This window comes from Salmo salar, chromosome ssa17 (assembly GCF_905237065.1).
Source record: "Salmo salar chromosome ssa17, Ssal_v3.1, whole genome shotgun sequence".
NCBI classification, from domain to species: domain Eukaryota; kingdom Metazoa; phylum Chordata; class Actinopteri; order Salmoniformes; family Salmonidae; genus Salmo; species Salmo salar.
Genome location: NC_059458.1, coordinates 75190515 through 75208665, shown reverse-complemented (window position 1 = coordinate 75208665; position 18151 = coordinate 75190515). Strand labels below are relative to the sequence as shown.

Here is an 18151-nt window from a genome sequence, read left to right as displayed (position 1 = left end):
CCCAGGTGATGTCATAAGCTGTGCCCTGTGTTTGTGAGGATGGATGGAGAGGAGAGCGAGGACAGCGTGTTTAATGGAACCGACAGAGCACATCTACCTCTGCAAATCACTCCTCCACCAGCCAGCAGGAACAGTCAGCAGGAACAGTCAGTCGCTCCTCTCTGATGACTACAGACAATGCACCCTCACATTCCTTTCCTCCTCCACTCAGATGGGTCCACCCTCTCTCCCTCCCTCCCTCCCTCCCTCCCTCCGATACAGGTCCACTCTCTCTCCCACCGATACAGGCCTGGGGCCCTCACTTACCACCCTATTCTTCCTCTTTCCCAGATAAATCCAGAGGAACCTCCCACAGTCAGAACAACTTAACCCCTCCGTCCCTGGCTTGTATAATCAGGCTGTGGTAGAACACATGTTGTACAGCATTACTATTCAGCCAGATGGAGTATAACTGGTAGACATAATGGATGAGGTAGGGGGGGAAGCAGGAGCAAATCTTCTTCCTCGTCCTCTGGGTAACAGCTTACAGTGGATTTGGTCTTGGATGAGATGAGACTGCCAGAGGAGATCTGTTAACCTTTCTGGGCCCGGGGGCAGTATTGAGTAGTTTGGATGAATGAGGTTCCAAATTAAACTGCCTACTACTCGGGCTCAGAACGTAGGATATGCATATTATTAGTAGATTTGGATATAAAACACTCTTAAGTTTCTAAAACTGTTTGAATGATGTCTGTGAGTATAACAGAACTCATGGCAGGCAAAAACCTGAGAAAAAAATCCAACCAGGAAGTGGATTGTAGTTTTTCAAGACTATTCAGTATACAGTGACTTAGGGTTCAATTTGCACTTCCTAAGACTTCCACTAGATGTCAACTGTCTTTAGAACGTGTTTCAGGCTTTTGCAGTCAACAGAGAGCGAACCAGACCTCCTGGAGTCTGATGACCGAGAGAATGACATGGCCTCAATTACGCGCATTCACGTGAGGGGTAGCTATGTTCCATAACGTTTTTGGAATTGGAATCATCCGGTTGGAATATTACTAAAGTTTTACGTTAAAAAGGCCCTAAAGATTGATGCTTTACAACGTTTGACATGTTTCAACGAACGTAAATATACATTTTTGTCGTGAAATTTTCATCGCGCTTCCTACATTTGGAGTAGCTTACTGAACGTGCAAACAACAAGGAGGTATTTGGACATAAATTATGGACTTCATCGAACAAAACATTTATTGTGGACCTGGGATTCCTGGAAGTGCCTTCTGATGAAGATCAAAGGTAAGTGAATATTTCTAATGCCATTTATGATTTTAGATGACTCCAAAATGGCGGGTATCTGTATTGCTTGATGTCTTTTTCTGAGCGCCGTACTCAGATTATTGCAAAGTGTGCTTTCCCCGTGAAGCTTTTTTGAAATCTGTCACAGAGGTTGCATAAAGGAGATGTTCATCTATAATTCTTTGAATAACAGTTTAATATTTTATCAACGTTTATGATGAGTATTTTTGTAAATTGTTGTGCTGATTCACCGGCAGTATTGGAGGCAAAATATTTTCTGAACATCACGCGCCAATGTAAAATGGGGTTTTTGGATATAAATATGAACTTTATCGAACAAAACATACATGTATTGTGTAACATTGAGTCCTAGGAGCGTCATCTGATGAAGATCGTCAAAGGTTAGTGCTTAATTTTAGCTGTATTTCTGGTTTTTGTGACCCCTCTCCTGCTTGGAAAATGGCTGTGTGGTTTTTCTTGTGTTGGCACTGTCCTACCATAATCTAACTTCATGCTTTCGCCGTAAAGCCTTTTTGAAATCGGCCAATGTGGTTGGATTAAGGAGAGGTGCATCTTTAAAATGGTGTAAAACAGTTGTCTGTCTGTCTGAAAAGGGGGTCTGTACTCCTTAGTATCGAGTAACACCAAGCAGATTGAACCTCTCTAGGAAAAACAGATTTAAATAATGATGGAAACAAATATCATTATGTTGTCATCCCACACACACACACACACACACACACACAGAGCTGAAAGACAGTGGCAGGCAGCAGGTCCCTTGTTAGAAGGGACAGACAGGAGGGACAGACAGGAGGGACAGACAGGAGGGACAGCTGAGATTGGCTTCAACCACCACTCATCATGACCAGTATTACTTTATTGATCACCTGACAAATAGGGTTGTTATGGATGGATGGATGGATGGATGGATGGATGGCGCACGTGAGTGAGTGAGGGGGGAAGTAGATTGACACAGCCTAAGTGAAATATTTCCCTAAACAAATAAGCAAGGCTTTCCAGAGACAGGGCAAGAACCTTCATAAACGCATTGCCCTCCGGCCCTCACACCTCAGTCCAACTCATCTCCGTCCCCCCTCAGTCCACCTCAGTCCACCTCCGTCCCCCCTCTGGGCTGAACACACCTCAGCCCCCATCTCCCCCTCCTTCCCACCCAGACAGAGACAGGGCAGTGGATGAGGAGTGACGGCTGGGCTGCTGGTCTTATCACAGTGGAATGCTGCTGGTCGCTGTTCACAGTCTGATAGGACTAAATGGAACCAGGGTCATTTCAGCAGGCTGTGGTGAAATGACCAAACACTGACAAGCCAGGGACGGAATGTACTGTAAGAGCGTGTGTGTGTGTGTGGGGGGGGGGGGGTTGATTATTTGTTCCAGCCTGGTAATATCCTGCCTCTGTTTGTCCGAGTTTCGTACATCCCCAGAGCAGCAGTGTTAGCCTAAACTACCTTCACCACAACCCACACACTTTCAGAGACCCAGAGGACATGCTGAGCTCTGTTTCTGGTCATTGAAAATCAGTTCACCAAGCGTTCAATCAGAGAGTAAAACTATCACTCTACCTGAATGACATACCACTTGTTTTATTCATTCATTTCTGGGGAGAGGCAGCATGTTTGTTGTCTTTAAGAGCAGAGGTGTGTGAGAAAGAGAGAGAGAGAGTTGGGAGAAAGAAAGAGAGGGTTGGGAGAAAGAAGGTTAGAGAGCGAGAGATTTAATTGAATAGAGATTGAAGTGTGAGTTTGGCTGAAAGCACAAGAGTTTCCATTACCGTGGAAATAAACTAATTCCATATGATTAACTGCCCTCATAATACATAATAGTGGCTGGAATTTACAATGAGGGCCGCGAGGCATCCACTACATACAGTACACACACTGCCATCGTCATGGAGAAAACAAATCGCTCCAATCATGGCAGGAAATAAAAGACAAAAGAGAGGGGGAACAAAAAGAGAGCGAGATGTGGAGAAAAGGAGAGAGAAATAAAGAGAGGAATGGAGTAACATTCCAGACAACACACCTCCAGCTCCACTGATCTCAGTTCACTGTAATGAGAGGAGAAAGGCAGCAGGAAATACCAATCTGATCACAGAACAGTGTTGAGAGGCGAAAAGCAGCAGGCACAGGGAGCAGGAAATACCAAACTGATTATAGAACAGCACAGGGCTGGAACCGTCTAGAAACAGACAGCAGAGCAGAGTGACTTTTCACACTACTCTGAGTAGGTAATGCTTTAGCTATTGTTTATATATAGCTCCCTCACTGGCAGGTATAATGGAGGTTTGGTAGGAATAATGATTAATGGGCAGATCGTTACTTTATCTTAAAGCTGCAATATGTACCTTTTTAGGCAACCCAACCAAAATCACATAGAAAGGTGTTTCATAGATCTGTCACTCTTTGAAAGCAAGTCTAAGAAGCTGTAGATCTATTCTGTGTGCACTACTTCTATGCTAAGCATTCTTAAAAATAGTTTTTGTGTCTTTTACTTTCGGTTTTGTACACCAGCTTCAAACTGCTGAAAATACAACATGTTTGGTTATGGAAAATATATTTCAGAGCAGTTTAGATGGTACAATGATTCTCTACACTATACTTGCTTGTTTTGTCACAAACTGAAATTAGGCAAATTTTATTATAATTTTAGCAACCAGGAAATGGTGGAGCGATTTCTACATAATCTAACTTTAATTCCTTATAAATAATATATAAGCAGATATGATAAAGCATTACCAACCAAGTGTTTGTTATCAGCTTTAGTACATAGTTCATTAATAAAGCAAGCCTAATTTCCCTGCGTCAGTGGACTAGCTAGAACCTCCTCCAGCACATAGCTGGAAAGAGAGCAGAGGGGAAAAATAGGAAGTTTGAGAGAGGGAGGAGGGTTGTGATCCAGTTTGGCTGGGTGTTTGCTGTAAACATGATAACTGTGGTGTAGGGTGTGTCAAGTCCAAGAGGACGCAGAGAGAGAAACACAGAGACAGAGAATAGAAGGAGAGAAACGCACAGACAGAGAGACCAACCAAGAGAGTTTCTAGAACAAAGTTATTTAGTCTCTCCAGCTTCAACCACAGCCATTTTTCCTACCAGTCAGGCTCTGTAATTAAACTACAGTAATGTTGTGATTATCTAACACGTAAACCAAGCCGGCACGTAAACAACCGTCCACCCTTGCAAACTACACTGCCAATCCTGAAGCATACATTCATAGATTAAAACGTGTGTGTGTGTGGTGCGGCACCATCTCCTTGTGATTAGATTTACATTAAGACACACACACACACAGCAGTCTGTTAGTAGGAGTTTGAAGAGCGTGGTAAGAGGCAGTGTGTGAGGTCATACAATTCCTTCAGGAAGTATTCACACCTTGACTTTTTCCACATTTTGTTGCGTTACAAGGTGGGATTAAAATGTATTTAATTGTAATTTCTCTCAACGATCTACACAAAATACTCTATTATATCAAACTAGAAGAAAAATGTGAACATTGGGGGGGGGGAATCATGACAAATAAAAACAAATATATCTTGATTACATAAGTATCCAGCCCCGAGACAATATAGTCACTGGCAGCAAATACAGCTGTGAGTCTTTCTGGGTAAGTCTAGAAGAGCTTTGCTCACCTGGATTGTACAATATTTGCACATTATTATTTTTACAATGCTTCAAGCTCCGTCAAGTTGGTTGTTGAAGTTGGTTTGGGTTATTGTACTGCTGAAAGGCGAATTTGTATCCCAGTGTCTGTTGGAAATCAAACAACCAGGTTTTCTAGGATGGTACCTTGCTTAGCTCTATTCCATTTATTTTCATCCTTAATAAGCTCCCTCATTCTTGCCAATGACAAGCATACCCATAACCTGATACAGCCACCACCATGCTTGAACATATGAAGAGCGGTACTCAGTGATGTGTTGTTGTGTTTATCCCAAATATAACAATTTGTATTTCAGGACAAAAAGTGAATTTCTTTACCACATTCTTTTGGAGTATTACTTTAGTGCCTTATTGCAAACAGGAAGCATGTTTTGGAATATTTTTATTCTGTACAGGCTTCCTTCTTTTCACTCTGTTAATTAGGTTAGTACTGTCGAATAACTGCAATGTTGTTGATCCATCCTCAGTCATCTCCTATCACATCCATTAAACTCTGTTTTAAAATCACCATTGGCCTCATGGTGAAATCCCTGAGCGGTTTCCTTCCTCTCCGGCAACTAAGTTAGGAAGGAAGCTTGTATCTTTGTAGTGACTGGGTGTATTGATACACCACCCAAGGTGTAATTATTAACTTCGCCATGCTCAAAGCGATATTCAATGTCTTTTGTTTTTTTAACCCATCTACCAATAGCTGCCCTTCTTTATGAGGCATTGGTAAATCTCCCTGGTCTTTGTTGTTGAATCTGTGATTGAAATTCACTGTTCGACTGAGGCAGTCATTCAAAAATCACATTAAACACTAATTTTGCACATAGTGAGTCCATGCAACTTATGTGACCTGTTGAGCACATTTTTGCTCCTCAACTTATTTAGGCTTGCCATAACAAGTGGTTGAATACTTATTGACTCAAGACATTTCATCTTTTCATTTGTAATTAATTTGTAAATATGACTAAAAATATTATGGGGTATTGTGTGTGTGTGTGTAGGACAGCGACAAAATCTCAATGTAACCCATTTTAAGTTCAGGCTGTAACAACATATAGAACAAGTCAAGGGATGAGTACTTTCTGAAGACACTGTAGCCAGACATGGTTAAGAGAAGTGGCATGACATTTGGTTTAGTTTAAACTCAGCGTTCTGATTCAGAGGGCCCTCTGAACACTGGCTGGCTGGGCCGTTGTTAGGGAGTTCTGGGAAAGAGCTTTGGTTTGAGGTTGGAGAGGAAAGGAAAGGAGGCTGCCAATTTCATGCAGAGTGAAACCGGCACTAGGCCAAACACGGGAACAGGAAATTAAGCACATTGACTGAGACGAGGGTCAGATATGCACACTGTGTGTAGCCTACAAACACACACACACAAATAGTTTACACACACACAGAGAGAGGAGATGAATGCTGTGCCCTTCAAATCAGGCCAGTGATTTCAGTAAACAGTCACCCTGTAGGGTTTCTTTCCACATGAGGTCTGGATACAGACATGACTAATTATTACGGAGACTGTATGAGGCCCTGATATAGAACACTCTGATATAGGTAGCATCCTAAATGGCAACCTATTCCCAATTTAATGCACTACTTTTGACAGGGGCCTATAGGGCTCTGGTCAACATTAGTGCACCATGTAGGGAATAGGTTACCATTTAGGATGTAGCCTATACCAGGGCCTCCTATACCAGGGCCTCCTATACCAGGGCCTCCTATACCAGGGCCTCCTATACCAGGGCCTCCTATACCAGGGCCTCCTATACCAGGGCCTCCTATACCAGGGCCTCCTATACCAGGGCCTCCCACGTGTTGGATGAGGTTTTAATGTAGACTGGTCTGAGAGCAGCCAGTAACGTTTAGAAATACTCCATTAGCATGGATGAGAACCAAATGTAGATGGACGTATAAGTACAAACACATTAGATGAGTCAATATATGGACTGAACTGAGTACAGTGTGCGTGCTAGGGGATGGGCAGAGGTGTGTTACTGTTCATGGTGGTGGCTGATATTCCCTGCTCCAGGAATACAATCAGATGGATTGCTACCAACAGTGTGTGCATCTCTTCCATACCCATGGACTATTCCATTATCTACACTTGTCACCTACCCATGGACTATTCCATTATCTACACCCCCCCCCGGCACCTACCCATGGACTATTCCATTATCTACACCCCCCCCCGGCACCTACCCATGGACTATTCCATTATCTACACCCCCCCCCGGCACCTACCCATGGACTATTCCATTATCTACACCCCCCCGTCACCTACCCATGGACTATTCCATTATCTACACCCCCCGTCACCTACCCATGGACTATTCCATTATCTACACCCCCCGTCACCTACCCATGGACTATTCCATTATCTACACCCCCCGTCACCTACCCATGGACTATTCCATTATCTACACCCCCCGTCACCTACCCATGGACTATTCCATTATCTACACCCCCCGTCACCTACCCATGGACTATTCCATTATCTACACCCCCCGTCACCTACCCATGGACTATTCCATTATCTACACCCCCCGTCACCTACCCATGGACTATTCCATTATCTACACCCCCCGTCACCTACCCATGGACTATTCCATTATCTACACCCCCCGTCACCTACCCATGGACTATTCCATTATCTACACCCCCCGTCACCTACCCATGGACTATTCCATTATCTACACCCCCCGTCACCTACCCATGGACTATTCCATTATCTACACCCCGTCACCTACCCATGGACTATTCCATTATCTACACCCCCGTCACCTACCCATGGACTATTCCATTATCTACACCCCCGTCACCTACCCATGGACTATTCCATTATCTACACCCCCGTCACCTACCCATGGACTATTCCATTATCTACACCCCCCTGGCACCTACCCATGGACTGTTCCATTTGCTACATATCACTGTGTTACCTACCTATGGGCAGCTACAATCTCTACATTGTTCTTACCTAGCTATGACATGACTTGTTATTTTTATCTAGTAGTGACATGACCTTTCACGCCTGCTGACCCCAGCATCTCTTGTCCTGGGCAACGCAACACACACACACGACTGTGTGAGAAAACACCACTGATGTGTGAAATAGAAACACCTTCTGGGTTACAGCTAGCTCCTCACTACACTATGTCTGCATCCCAAACGGCACCCTATTCCCTTTATAGAGCACTACTACCCATGAGGCCCAGGTCAAAAGTAGTACCTAACAAGGGAATAGGGTGGCATTTGAGACACAACCTAAGCTGCTGTGCTGTTGTGTGACAGTGATATACTGCCAGTTAAATACCAGAGAGAGACAAACAGCGAGAGAGACAAACAGCGAGAGAGACAAACAGCGAGAGAGACAAACAGCGAGAGAGACAAACAGCGAGAGAGACAAACAGCGAGAGAGACAAACAGCGAGAGAGACAAACAGCGAGAGAGACAAACAGCGAGAGAGACAAACAGCGAGAGAGACAAACAGCGAGAGAGACAAACAGCGAGAGAGACAAACAGCGAGAGAGACAAACAGCGAGAGAGACAAACAGCGAGAGAGACAAACAGCGAGAGAGACAAACAGCGAGAGACAGAGAGGTCTCAGCAGGTAACAGCTTTAAACCGCAGCATTCAGCATCCACCACCCTGGAGAGTGTTTGTCCCTCTCAGTCCATCATCAGCACATCGTATCCAACTAATATCAAGATGTTGATAATTCATCTAAATTAGTTGTTTTAGTGCTGGGCTGGAACAAAGCCTGCACCTCTTGCAGCGCTCCAGGATTGGGTGTGTGTCTCTTCTAGAGCCGCAAGCCTGTAAGCAAGCAGCAGAGACAGACAAGAGGTACTCCCACAGCTGAACAGATGATCACAGCAGGTTTACAGTCTGTTAGGGGATGTCACAGACAGGATAGATAATGGCAGAGACACAGACAGTGTGTAAAGAAGTCACTCAGCAAGTTGAGTTCACTTCATAAAAGCCAGCAACCACACCTACTGGCCTAGTCTACACTGTGTTAGAACAACAGGAGCTGCGCTAGTCTACTGGCCTAGTCTACACTGTGTTCGAACTGGAGCTACGCTAGTCTACTGGGCTAGTCTACACTGTGTTCGAACAACAGGAGCTACACTAGTCTACTGGGCTAGTCTACACTGTGTTAGAACTGGAGCTACGCTAGTCTACTGGCCTAGTCTACACTGTGTTAGAACAACAGGAGCTATGCTAGTCTACTGGGCTAGTCTACACTGTGTTAGAACAACATGAGCTACGCTAGACTACACTGTGTTAGAACAACAGGAGCTACGCTAGTCTACACTGTGTTAGAACAACTGGAGCTAAGCTAGTCTACTGGCCTAGTCTATATTGTTAGAACAACTGGAGCTACGGTAGTCTACTGACCTAGTCTACACTGTGTTAGAACAACTGGAGCTAAGCTAGTCTACTGGCCTAGTCTATATTGTTAGAACAACTGGAGCTACGGTAGTCTACTGACCTAGTCTACACTGTTAGAACTGGAGCTATGGTAGTCTACTGGCCTAGTCTATACTGTTAGAACAACAGGAGCTACGCTAGTCTACACTGTGTTAGAACAACTGGAGCTATGGTAGTCTACTGGCCTAGTCTATACTGTTAGAACAACAGGAGCTACGCTAGTCTACTGGCCTAATCTACACTGTTAGAACTGGAGCTATGGTAGTCTACTGACCTAGTCTATACTGTTAGAACAACTGGAGCTACGCTAGTCCACTGGGCTAGTCTATACTGTTAGACTACCGTAGCTCCAGTTGTTCTAACAGACTTTAGGCCAATAGGAAACCCTGTTTAACAGTTAGAACAACAGGAGCTATGATAAACAGGGTTTCCTAATGGCCTAAAGTCTTATTACAACTGGAGCTACGCTAGTATCCTGTTAAACAGGTTTTCCTGGAGCTTTCTCACACACACACACACAAACCTGCATGCCTACTTTATGATGAATGTCCCCGCTTACACTGAAAACTTGATTTTTTACATTTACATTTTAGTCATTTAGCAGACGCTCTTATCCAGAGCGACTTACAGTAGTGAACGCATACATTTCACACATTTTTTTCTGTGCTGGCCCCCCGTGGGAATTGAACCCACAACCCTGGCGTTGCAAACACCATGCTCTACCAACTGAGCTACCAACTTAGCCTGTACCCTCGCTAACCGTGCGTTAGCCTGTACCCTCGCTAACCGTGCGTTAGCCTGTACCCTCGCTAACCGTGCGTTAGCCTGTACCCTCGCTAACCGTGCGTTAGCCTGTACCCTCGCTAACCGTGCGTTAGCCTGTACCCTCGCTAACCGTGCGTTAGCCTGTACCCTCGCTAACCGTGCGTTAGCCTGTACCCTTTCTAACAGCTAAAGGCTATTGGCACGCAACAGCAGCGACCTCAGCGTTAGCACTACTTTAGTGCTCATAATTAAAACTAAAGCCCCGCGTGAGGAATGTTTGAGGATTAACGAGCGCATTACATCGTGTTCAGGGGGAGAGAAAGAAATGAAATTCCAGCACCAACAGAATGCAGGAGGATTAAAACAGTGGTGAGCTCTTGTTCAATATCACTAACACAGACAACACACAAAAGGTCCCCAGCAGGTAGGCTAAGCTGCTTTTGTCAGTCACTCCCTCTAAAACCTGGACACTGTGGTGAGCGGCTGACAAAATAATAAAACACCCGCACACACACACACTTGGCGGCTCTCATATATCAGCCATCTGTCAGTGTGTGTGTGTACCTGCATTTCTCCACTGCATATTTAAACAAAGCAAAGCTTTGATTTTGTCTTTTGATTTCTCCCCTCCCAGAGACTTGATCTAGCTCAGAGTATAAACAAACTATTCCGCTCTTCCTTCACTCTGAGGGATGAAAGACAGTGTTGTTCTACCCTGCTCTTATCTTCCTGTTCCTTCCCAGCGCCACCCAGCCGTCTCTCTGCTGCTCTCTTCTACCAGCGCCACCCAGCCGTCTCTCTGCTGCTCTCTTCTACCAGCGCCACCCAACCGTCTCTCTGCTGCTCCCTTCTACCAGCGCCACCCAGCCGTCTCTCTGCTGCTCCCTTCTACCAGCGCCACCCAGCCGTCTCTCTGCTGCTCTCTTCTACCAGCGCCACCCAGCCGTCTCTCTGCTGCTCCCTTCTACCAGGGCCACCCAGCCGTCTCTCTGCTGCTCCCTTCTACCAGCGCCACCCAGCCGTCTCTCTGCTGCTCCCTTCTACCAGCGCCACCCAACCGTCTCTCTGCTGCTCCCTTCTACCAGCGCCACCCAGCCGTCTCTCTGCTGCTCCCTTCTACCAGGGCCACCCAGCCGTCTCTCTGCTGCTCCCTTCTACCAGGGCCACCCAGCCGTCTCTCTGCTGCTCTCTTCTACCAGGGCCACCCAGCCGTCTCTCTGCTGCTCCCTTCTACCAGGGCCACCCAACCGTCTCTCTGCTGCTCTCTTCTACCAGGGCCACCCAGCCGTCTCTCTGCTGCTCTCTTCTACCAGCGCCACCCAACCGTCTCTCTGCTGCTCCCTTCTACCAGGGCCACCCAGCCGTCTCTCTGCTGCTCCCTTCTACCAGCGCCACCCAGCCGTCTCTCTGCTGCTCTCTTCTACCAGGGCCACCCAGCCGTCTCTCTGCTGCTCTCTTCTACCAGGGCTGGGGAACCAGAGCAGAACACGCAGCAGAGCTTTGAAGACGTCAGATGGGAAGCACTTGACTAACATCACCAGAGTCTTAAACAGGAAACGGCCCAACCTCTGCTCTGCCTCTCATTCTTCAGGACCACATGGAGATTTAATATGCCATGTTGTCTGCTCCAAACATCCAGAAAAACACAAACAAGAAGGGAAGAGAACCTTGCAAAACTTGCCGTGGACGTTAGCTAGTCCACACAACTCTGTGCATAATGAAACAGAAGACAGGGACCAGAGAACTCCACTCTCCATATGGATATAGAAGACAGAACAGACAGGGACCAGAGAACTCCACTCTCCATATGGATATAGAAGACAGAACAGACAGGGACCAGAGAACTCCACTCTCCATATGGATATAGAAGACAGAACAGACAGGGACCAGAGAACTCCACTCTCCATATGGATATAGAAGACAGAACAGACAGGGACCAGAGAACTCCACTCTCCATATGGATATAGAAGACAGAACAGACAGGGACCAGAGAACTCCACTCTCCATATGGATATAGAAGACAGAACAGACAGGGACCAGAGAACTCCACTCTCCATATGGATATAGAAGACAGAACAGACAGGGACCAGAGAACTCTACTCTCCATATGGATATAGAAGACAGAACAGACAGGGACCAGAGAACTCCACTCTCCATATGGATATAGAAGACAGAACAGACAGGGACCAGAGAACTCTACTCTCCATATGGATATAGAAGACAGAACAGACAGGGACCAGAGAACTCTACTCTCCATATGGATATAGAAGACAGAACAGACAGGGACCAGAGAACTCCACTCTCCATATGGATATAGAAGACAGAACAGACAGGGACCAGAGAACTCCCCCGTGTTACAGAGAGCTGAATGTGACACTCCTGAGTCTACAGTCTGGAGAGGCCTACGACATCCCGTCTCCAAGAAGTCCTCCGTCTGGAGAGGCCTACGACATCCCGTCTCCAAGAAGTCCTCCGTCTGGAGAGGCCTACGACATCCCGTCTCCAAGAAGTCCTCCGTCTGGAGAGGCCTACGACATCCCGTCTCCAAGAAGTCCTCCGTCTGGAGAGGCCTACGACATCCCGTCTCCAAGAAGTCCTCCGTCTGGAGAGGCCTACGACATCCCGTCTCTATGTCTATGTGTGGGGGTGTGGGTGAGTTGACACCAGCAGGAGAGAGAACCCCCAGTGTGCTGCAGCAGCTGTCCCTCTACAGGTGTGATCTCACCTCAGACCCAACGTTGACACACACACACACACACACACACACACACACACACACACACCCCACCTAAACAAACCCCAGGCCAGTGAGGTCACACCACCACCCCTCTGCATGATGCCACCACCTCAGGGGAGGTCCCAGCACGTGTCCAGTAACATCATTTACACTACACAGACAGGGCACCAATATACTGAGTCACTTCTCAAATCTGCCACCAAGCCATAGCGTGACATTAGGACTGTCACAACATACCACAGCTTGGTCACCATGGGAAATGATCCATACACAGACACAGGACAGTAGTGTGGCAGTGCAGTGAGAGTAGCATGGCAACATAACTAACTGCCCCATTTAAAAGGTGAAGCAAGAGAAAAACAAACACCAAGTAGCCTACTTCATGAATGTTATATATTTAATCTTTATTTAACTAGGCAAGTCAGTTAAGAACAAATTCTTATTTACAATGACAGCCTACCTCTAACCCGGACGACACTGGGCCAATTGTGCGCCGCCCTACGGGACACAATCACGGCCGGTTGTGATACAGCCTGGAATCGAACCAGGGTCTGTAGTGATGCCTCTAGCACTGAGATGCAGTGCCCTAGACCGCTGCGCCACTCAGGAGCCCAAAACATATGAACATGTAAGGACAAGGGTAACATTTACAGTAACCCTCCACACACCAAAACAAGAAAATTAGTCACCATCAATTTACCGTCTTCCATGGCGGTAATTTAGGAATTTCCAGGATTGACAGTAAATGTAGGACAGAAAATGGAAACTGAAACATTCAGGTGGGGATATTCCAAAGTCTACCGGCAGAGAACTGAGGAACTAAATGATTCAGCATACTGTAAATCTAATCGTATTCATCACATGCACCGTATACAACTGGTGTAGACTTAACTGCGACTGCTGATGAGCCCTTCCCAACAATGCAGAGCTTAAAATAAGACGAATGAAAAATGAGTAACACAGGAGGAATAAACTCTACTTAGCAACAGCAGAACATGAAGCACCTGGTGTCATCCAGGAGGACTGACAGTAAAAGCATCTGCTGTCATCCAGGAGGACTGACAGTAAAAGCATCTGCTGTCATCCAGGAAGACTGACAGTAAAAGCATCTGCTGTCACCCAGGAAGACTGACAGTAAAAGCATCTGCTGTCACCCAGGAAGACTGACAGTAATAAAGAATCTGCTGTCACCCAGGAAGACTGACAGTAATAAAGAATCTGCTGTCACCCAGGAAGAATGACAGTAATAAAGAATCTGCTGTCACCCAGGAAGAATGACAGTAATAAAGAATCTGCTGTCACCCAGGAAGACTGACAGTAATAAAGAATCTGCTGTCTTCCAGGAAGAATGACAGTAATAAAGAATCTGCTGTCACCCAGGAAGAATGACAGTAATAAAGAATCTGCTGTCACCCAGGAAGACTGACAGTAATAAAGAATCTGCTGTCACCCAGGAAGAATGACAGTAATAAAGAATCTGCTGTCTTCCAGGAAGAATGACAGTAATAAAGAATCTGCTGTCACCCAGGAAGAATGACAGTAATAAAGAATCTGCTGTCTTCCAGGAAGAATGACAGTAATAAAGAATCTGCTGTCACCCAGGAAGAATGACAGTAATAAAGAATCTGCTGTCACCCAGGAAGACTGACAGTAATAAAGAATCTGCTGTCACCCAGGAAGAATGACAGTAATAAAGAATCTGCTGTCTTCCAGGAAGACTGACAGTAATAAAGAATCTGCTGTCTTCCAGGAGGACTGACAGTAATAAAATATGATGCATTTGGTGTTACCCAGGAGGACTGACAGTAATAAAGAATCTGCTGTCATCCAGGAGGACTGACAGTAAGTACAGGACTTTATAGGAAATGGAAAGTGAAACCGTCAGGTGGGGAGACTACGGACCTTCTCAGGTTGACTTGGTGAGCAAACAGACTGGAATGAACATGTTCAGTGGTCTGATGAGTCAAGTACAAACACATGCATGCAGACACGCCCCGTTTCTCCACAGCAAACAACCTTTGGACTCCAGCTTCTGAAGCCCAAGTACAGATGACACACACTGCCAGTCACTAATGGACAAAAAGCTAATGCTTCATTACACACACGGACGTACAAGCGGCACTAAACAAACCTCTAAACCTTTACCTTTCAGACCAGTACTGTTCACCTGAACGTACCTGTAAGAACTACCCGTCCTTAACTGTCCCACTTCACCAGGTGTCCCACTTTACCCAAACCCACATTTACATTTTAGTCATTTAGCAGATGCCATTATCCAGAGCGACGTAGTGCCTCCATCTTAAAATTGCTAGGTGAGACAACCACATATCACAGACATAGTAAGTACATTTTCCTCAATAAAGTAGCTATCATCAAAGTCAGAGCTAGTAAGCAGGAAAAAAGTCAAGTGTAAACTCACGAAAGGGGTGCTGAAGGGGGTGCTGTGGGATTATTTAAAATACTATTTGAAGCGGTAGGGTTTCAGAAGACGGGCGGGGACTCTGCCGCCCTAGCTTCAGGAGGAAGACGGGCGGGGACTCTGCCGTCCTAGCTTCAGGAGGAAGCTGGTTCCACCATTGGGGTGCCAGGACAGAGAAGAGCTTGGACTGGGCTGAGCGGGAGCTGCCCTCCCATAGGGGTGGGAGAGCCAAGAGACCTGAGGTGGCAGAATGGAGTGTTGGGGTTGGGATGTAGGGTTTGAACATAGCCTGAAGGTAGGGAGGGACAGTTCCTCTTGCTGCTCCGTAGGTAAGTACCATGGTCTTGTATGTGAATCTACTATGGATAGAAAGTGAATGTCTTCAATGTCATATGCTGAATATGATATTAAATTGTGGCAAGTGACTATAATGAAAAGTGAATGGTGGGAGAGAAAAGCAATCAATTAAATAGAAAACAATCAATAGATGGGTCTGCTGACAACGTCAGGAAAACCATGTGCCCTCGCTTCCATGGGGCAGAGATCAGCGTGTTGTTGGGATTCTGGATGACCAGATAGCTAGCAAGAATGACTAGAAGCTGCCATGTGGGGAATCCTAAGTGGCTTATTTCATCTTCTTCTTGATACCATGTATTGTTTTGTGGTATATATATATATATATATAAGCTTGTTGACAACCTGTTAACTATATTTAGTCTCCAGTGTTTATTGAAAACAAATACATTTGGTGAATGAGCACTTGTCTCTTTTATTTATATATATATATATATATATCTTATATATATATATATATGTCAACAATCTAATCCAACCCATCTGTTTTGCCCCATAGTTGTGCAGGCGTCGGTTCTGTTGCACTCGTCGGTTCTGTTGCACTCGTCGGTTCTGTATAGAAATCGAAAGCTGGGGTTGTTTTCATCAATTGTGTTCTCTTCTCTCCCACACGTTCTTAAGCAGACAGACACTGGTCTTTGTTCCACAAATCATTATTCTGAATTGTCTACCAAGTGGTCCTCTTCAGCTGAGAGACATGACCCCAAATTAACCCTCGTGGAGAGCTATTAGTCTGCCTGAACATTAGGAGCAATGGCCATGTTCACGATTGACAGGGAGTTTCTGAAGAGGGAATGGTGTTGCAGTGATTTGACCCCACAGGCAAGGAAAATCAACACACGGCATGTTGTCCACTTCCAGTATGTGTGTGAGACTCAGATAATGATGCATGGACATGGTGGAAGGAAACAGCACCTGGCTCTGTGTGGGTGTCCAGTAAGCAGATGGTTGTGTTTGGGGAGACCATGCAAGATTCTCCACACACCAAAATCTGTCTCTTCAATAATGGAAATGTTCATTTAACGTTAATCCCTATGAAGGGTTGTGAAACAAACTTATACAATCTCTTATGACAGAGATGACTCTTTATGGGGATGGAGGAGAGAGGGAGCGAAAGAACACATACAATGTTGACTCTCAACAAGGCAGGTCCAGTGACTACAGAAGGGGGGGGGGGGCTGTTCCGTTCTAGGGACAGAGGGTTACGGACAACGTGAGTGCGCGCTCACACACACTTGGGTTTGAGCAGGAAACATGAATCAATAGCGTCAGTGTATACTGTGTCCATGTTCTGCATGAAAGACAAACAAACAGGCCCATTACTCATGGTCAGTCTCAGACACTCAGAGAGAAAGAGTCCCAGAGAGAGGAGGGGGAAATGCTCCCTCTGTTTTTGGCCCTCTCCTTTTGACCTTGAGGGGGCAGGGGCTCTTCCTGTTCTGGGTCTGAACCACTACAGCATGTGGTGACTGACTCTGCTTTCTCTACACGGGGTTCAAAGCCCAAAGCTCAACTGCATTCAGCATTAGATGGGATATGGGAATGAGATGGGCCAGTGCTCTTACAAGTGACCTACTTGTTGGAATGGCTATTCAAGTAGCCAATGCATGTCCATTGACAATGGCTTACAGGCTTCAATTGCAGGCTTAATTATACCTAAATGCATGTGTTCAGTTGACAGATGCAATGGTGGAAGTGATGCCTGGAACATTGGGAAATCCAGATCAGTTCACACCAGGCAGAGACCAGGTAACACATTAGCCTACAGCCAACATGGCTGAATACATACATGTTGCCTGGAGAATAGTTTCTCCTGAAGTCTGTTTGTAGGATGAGATGCTGTAGGACAGTATTTAATTAGGATCCTCATTAGGTAGGCTATGGAGTAAAAGCCTTGTCGTTTCACAAATCTGTTGAGCACAACTCCCAAAGAGTGACATGCAAATTGTTGGCCTGTTTTGAAGGGGCTTCCAAACACCGAGGTCAATGTTTGAAAATCATGCAGTCGTTTTCATGATAACATCCCACTGTAATACACATAGCAAACGCATCTAACGTTAGTAAACTACTTTCACCTACAAACCGTGCAACAGCAGCCTACTGTATCATTGCCACGCAACATTGTAGCCGCGTGACTGGTTAACGAGGAGCTCTGAGATTTGTTCTATTGCTTAGGGCTGGAACTCACGCTATTTATTACATAATTAACACAACACACTAGCCCTCTATGCCATTTTCTTGACTCGCTCCCCAGTTGTAAGGAGAGAAGACGTTTCTACCAAGCATATGGTGGCTCGTTGTTATACCAATGTTATAGAGCCAGACCAACAATCTGTGATAACACATCATTCTTAATCAAACTCAGCCGCTTACAAGTTATAATACACGCTTACCTCAGGAATCGGTAGTTGAACACGAACTCGCTGTCCTAATGGTTCGTCTCCTCTGTTTTTACAACCCAAACGAAGTCCTGTTGTCTACGTTGTCACCGTCCGTAAAAAGTTCAGC

General features: G+C 45.7%; 1 protein-coding gene across 2 annotated transcripts in view; it reads right to left on the bottom strand.

The window, feature by feature from the left end:
• Positions 1–18151, bottom strand: part of LOC106576570 (plexin-B2) — a 280227-nt gene that overhangs the window by 261638 nt on the left and 438 nt on the right. For both annotated transcript variants that reach the window (XM_045700160.1, XM_045700159.1), the window contains exon 1: positions 18037–18151. This exon is cut by the window's right edge and continues 438 nt beyond it. The gene's annotated coding sequence lies outside the window, so the exon portion shown is untranslated. The remainder of the gene's footprint in view (positions 1–18036) is intronic.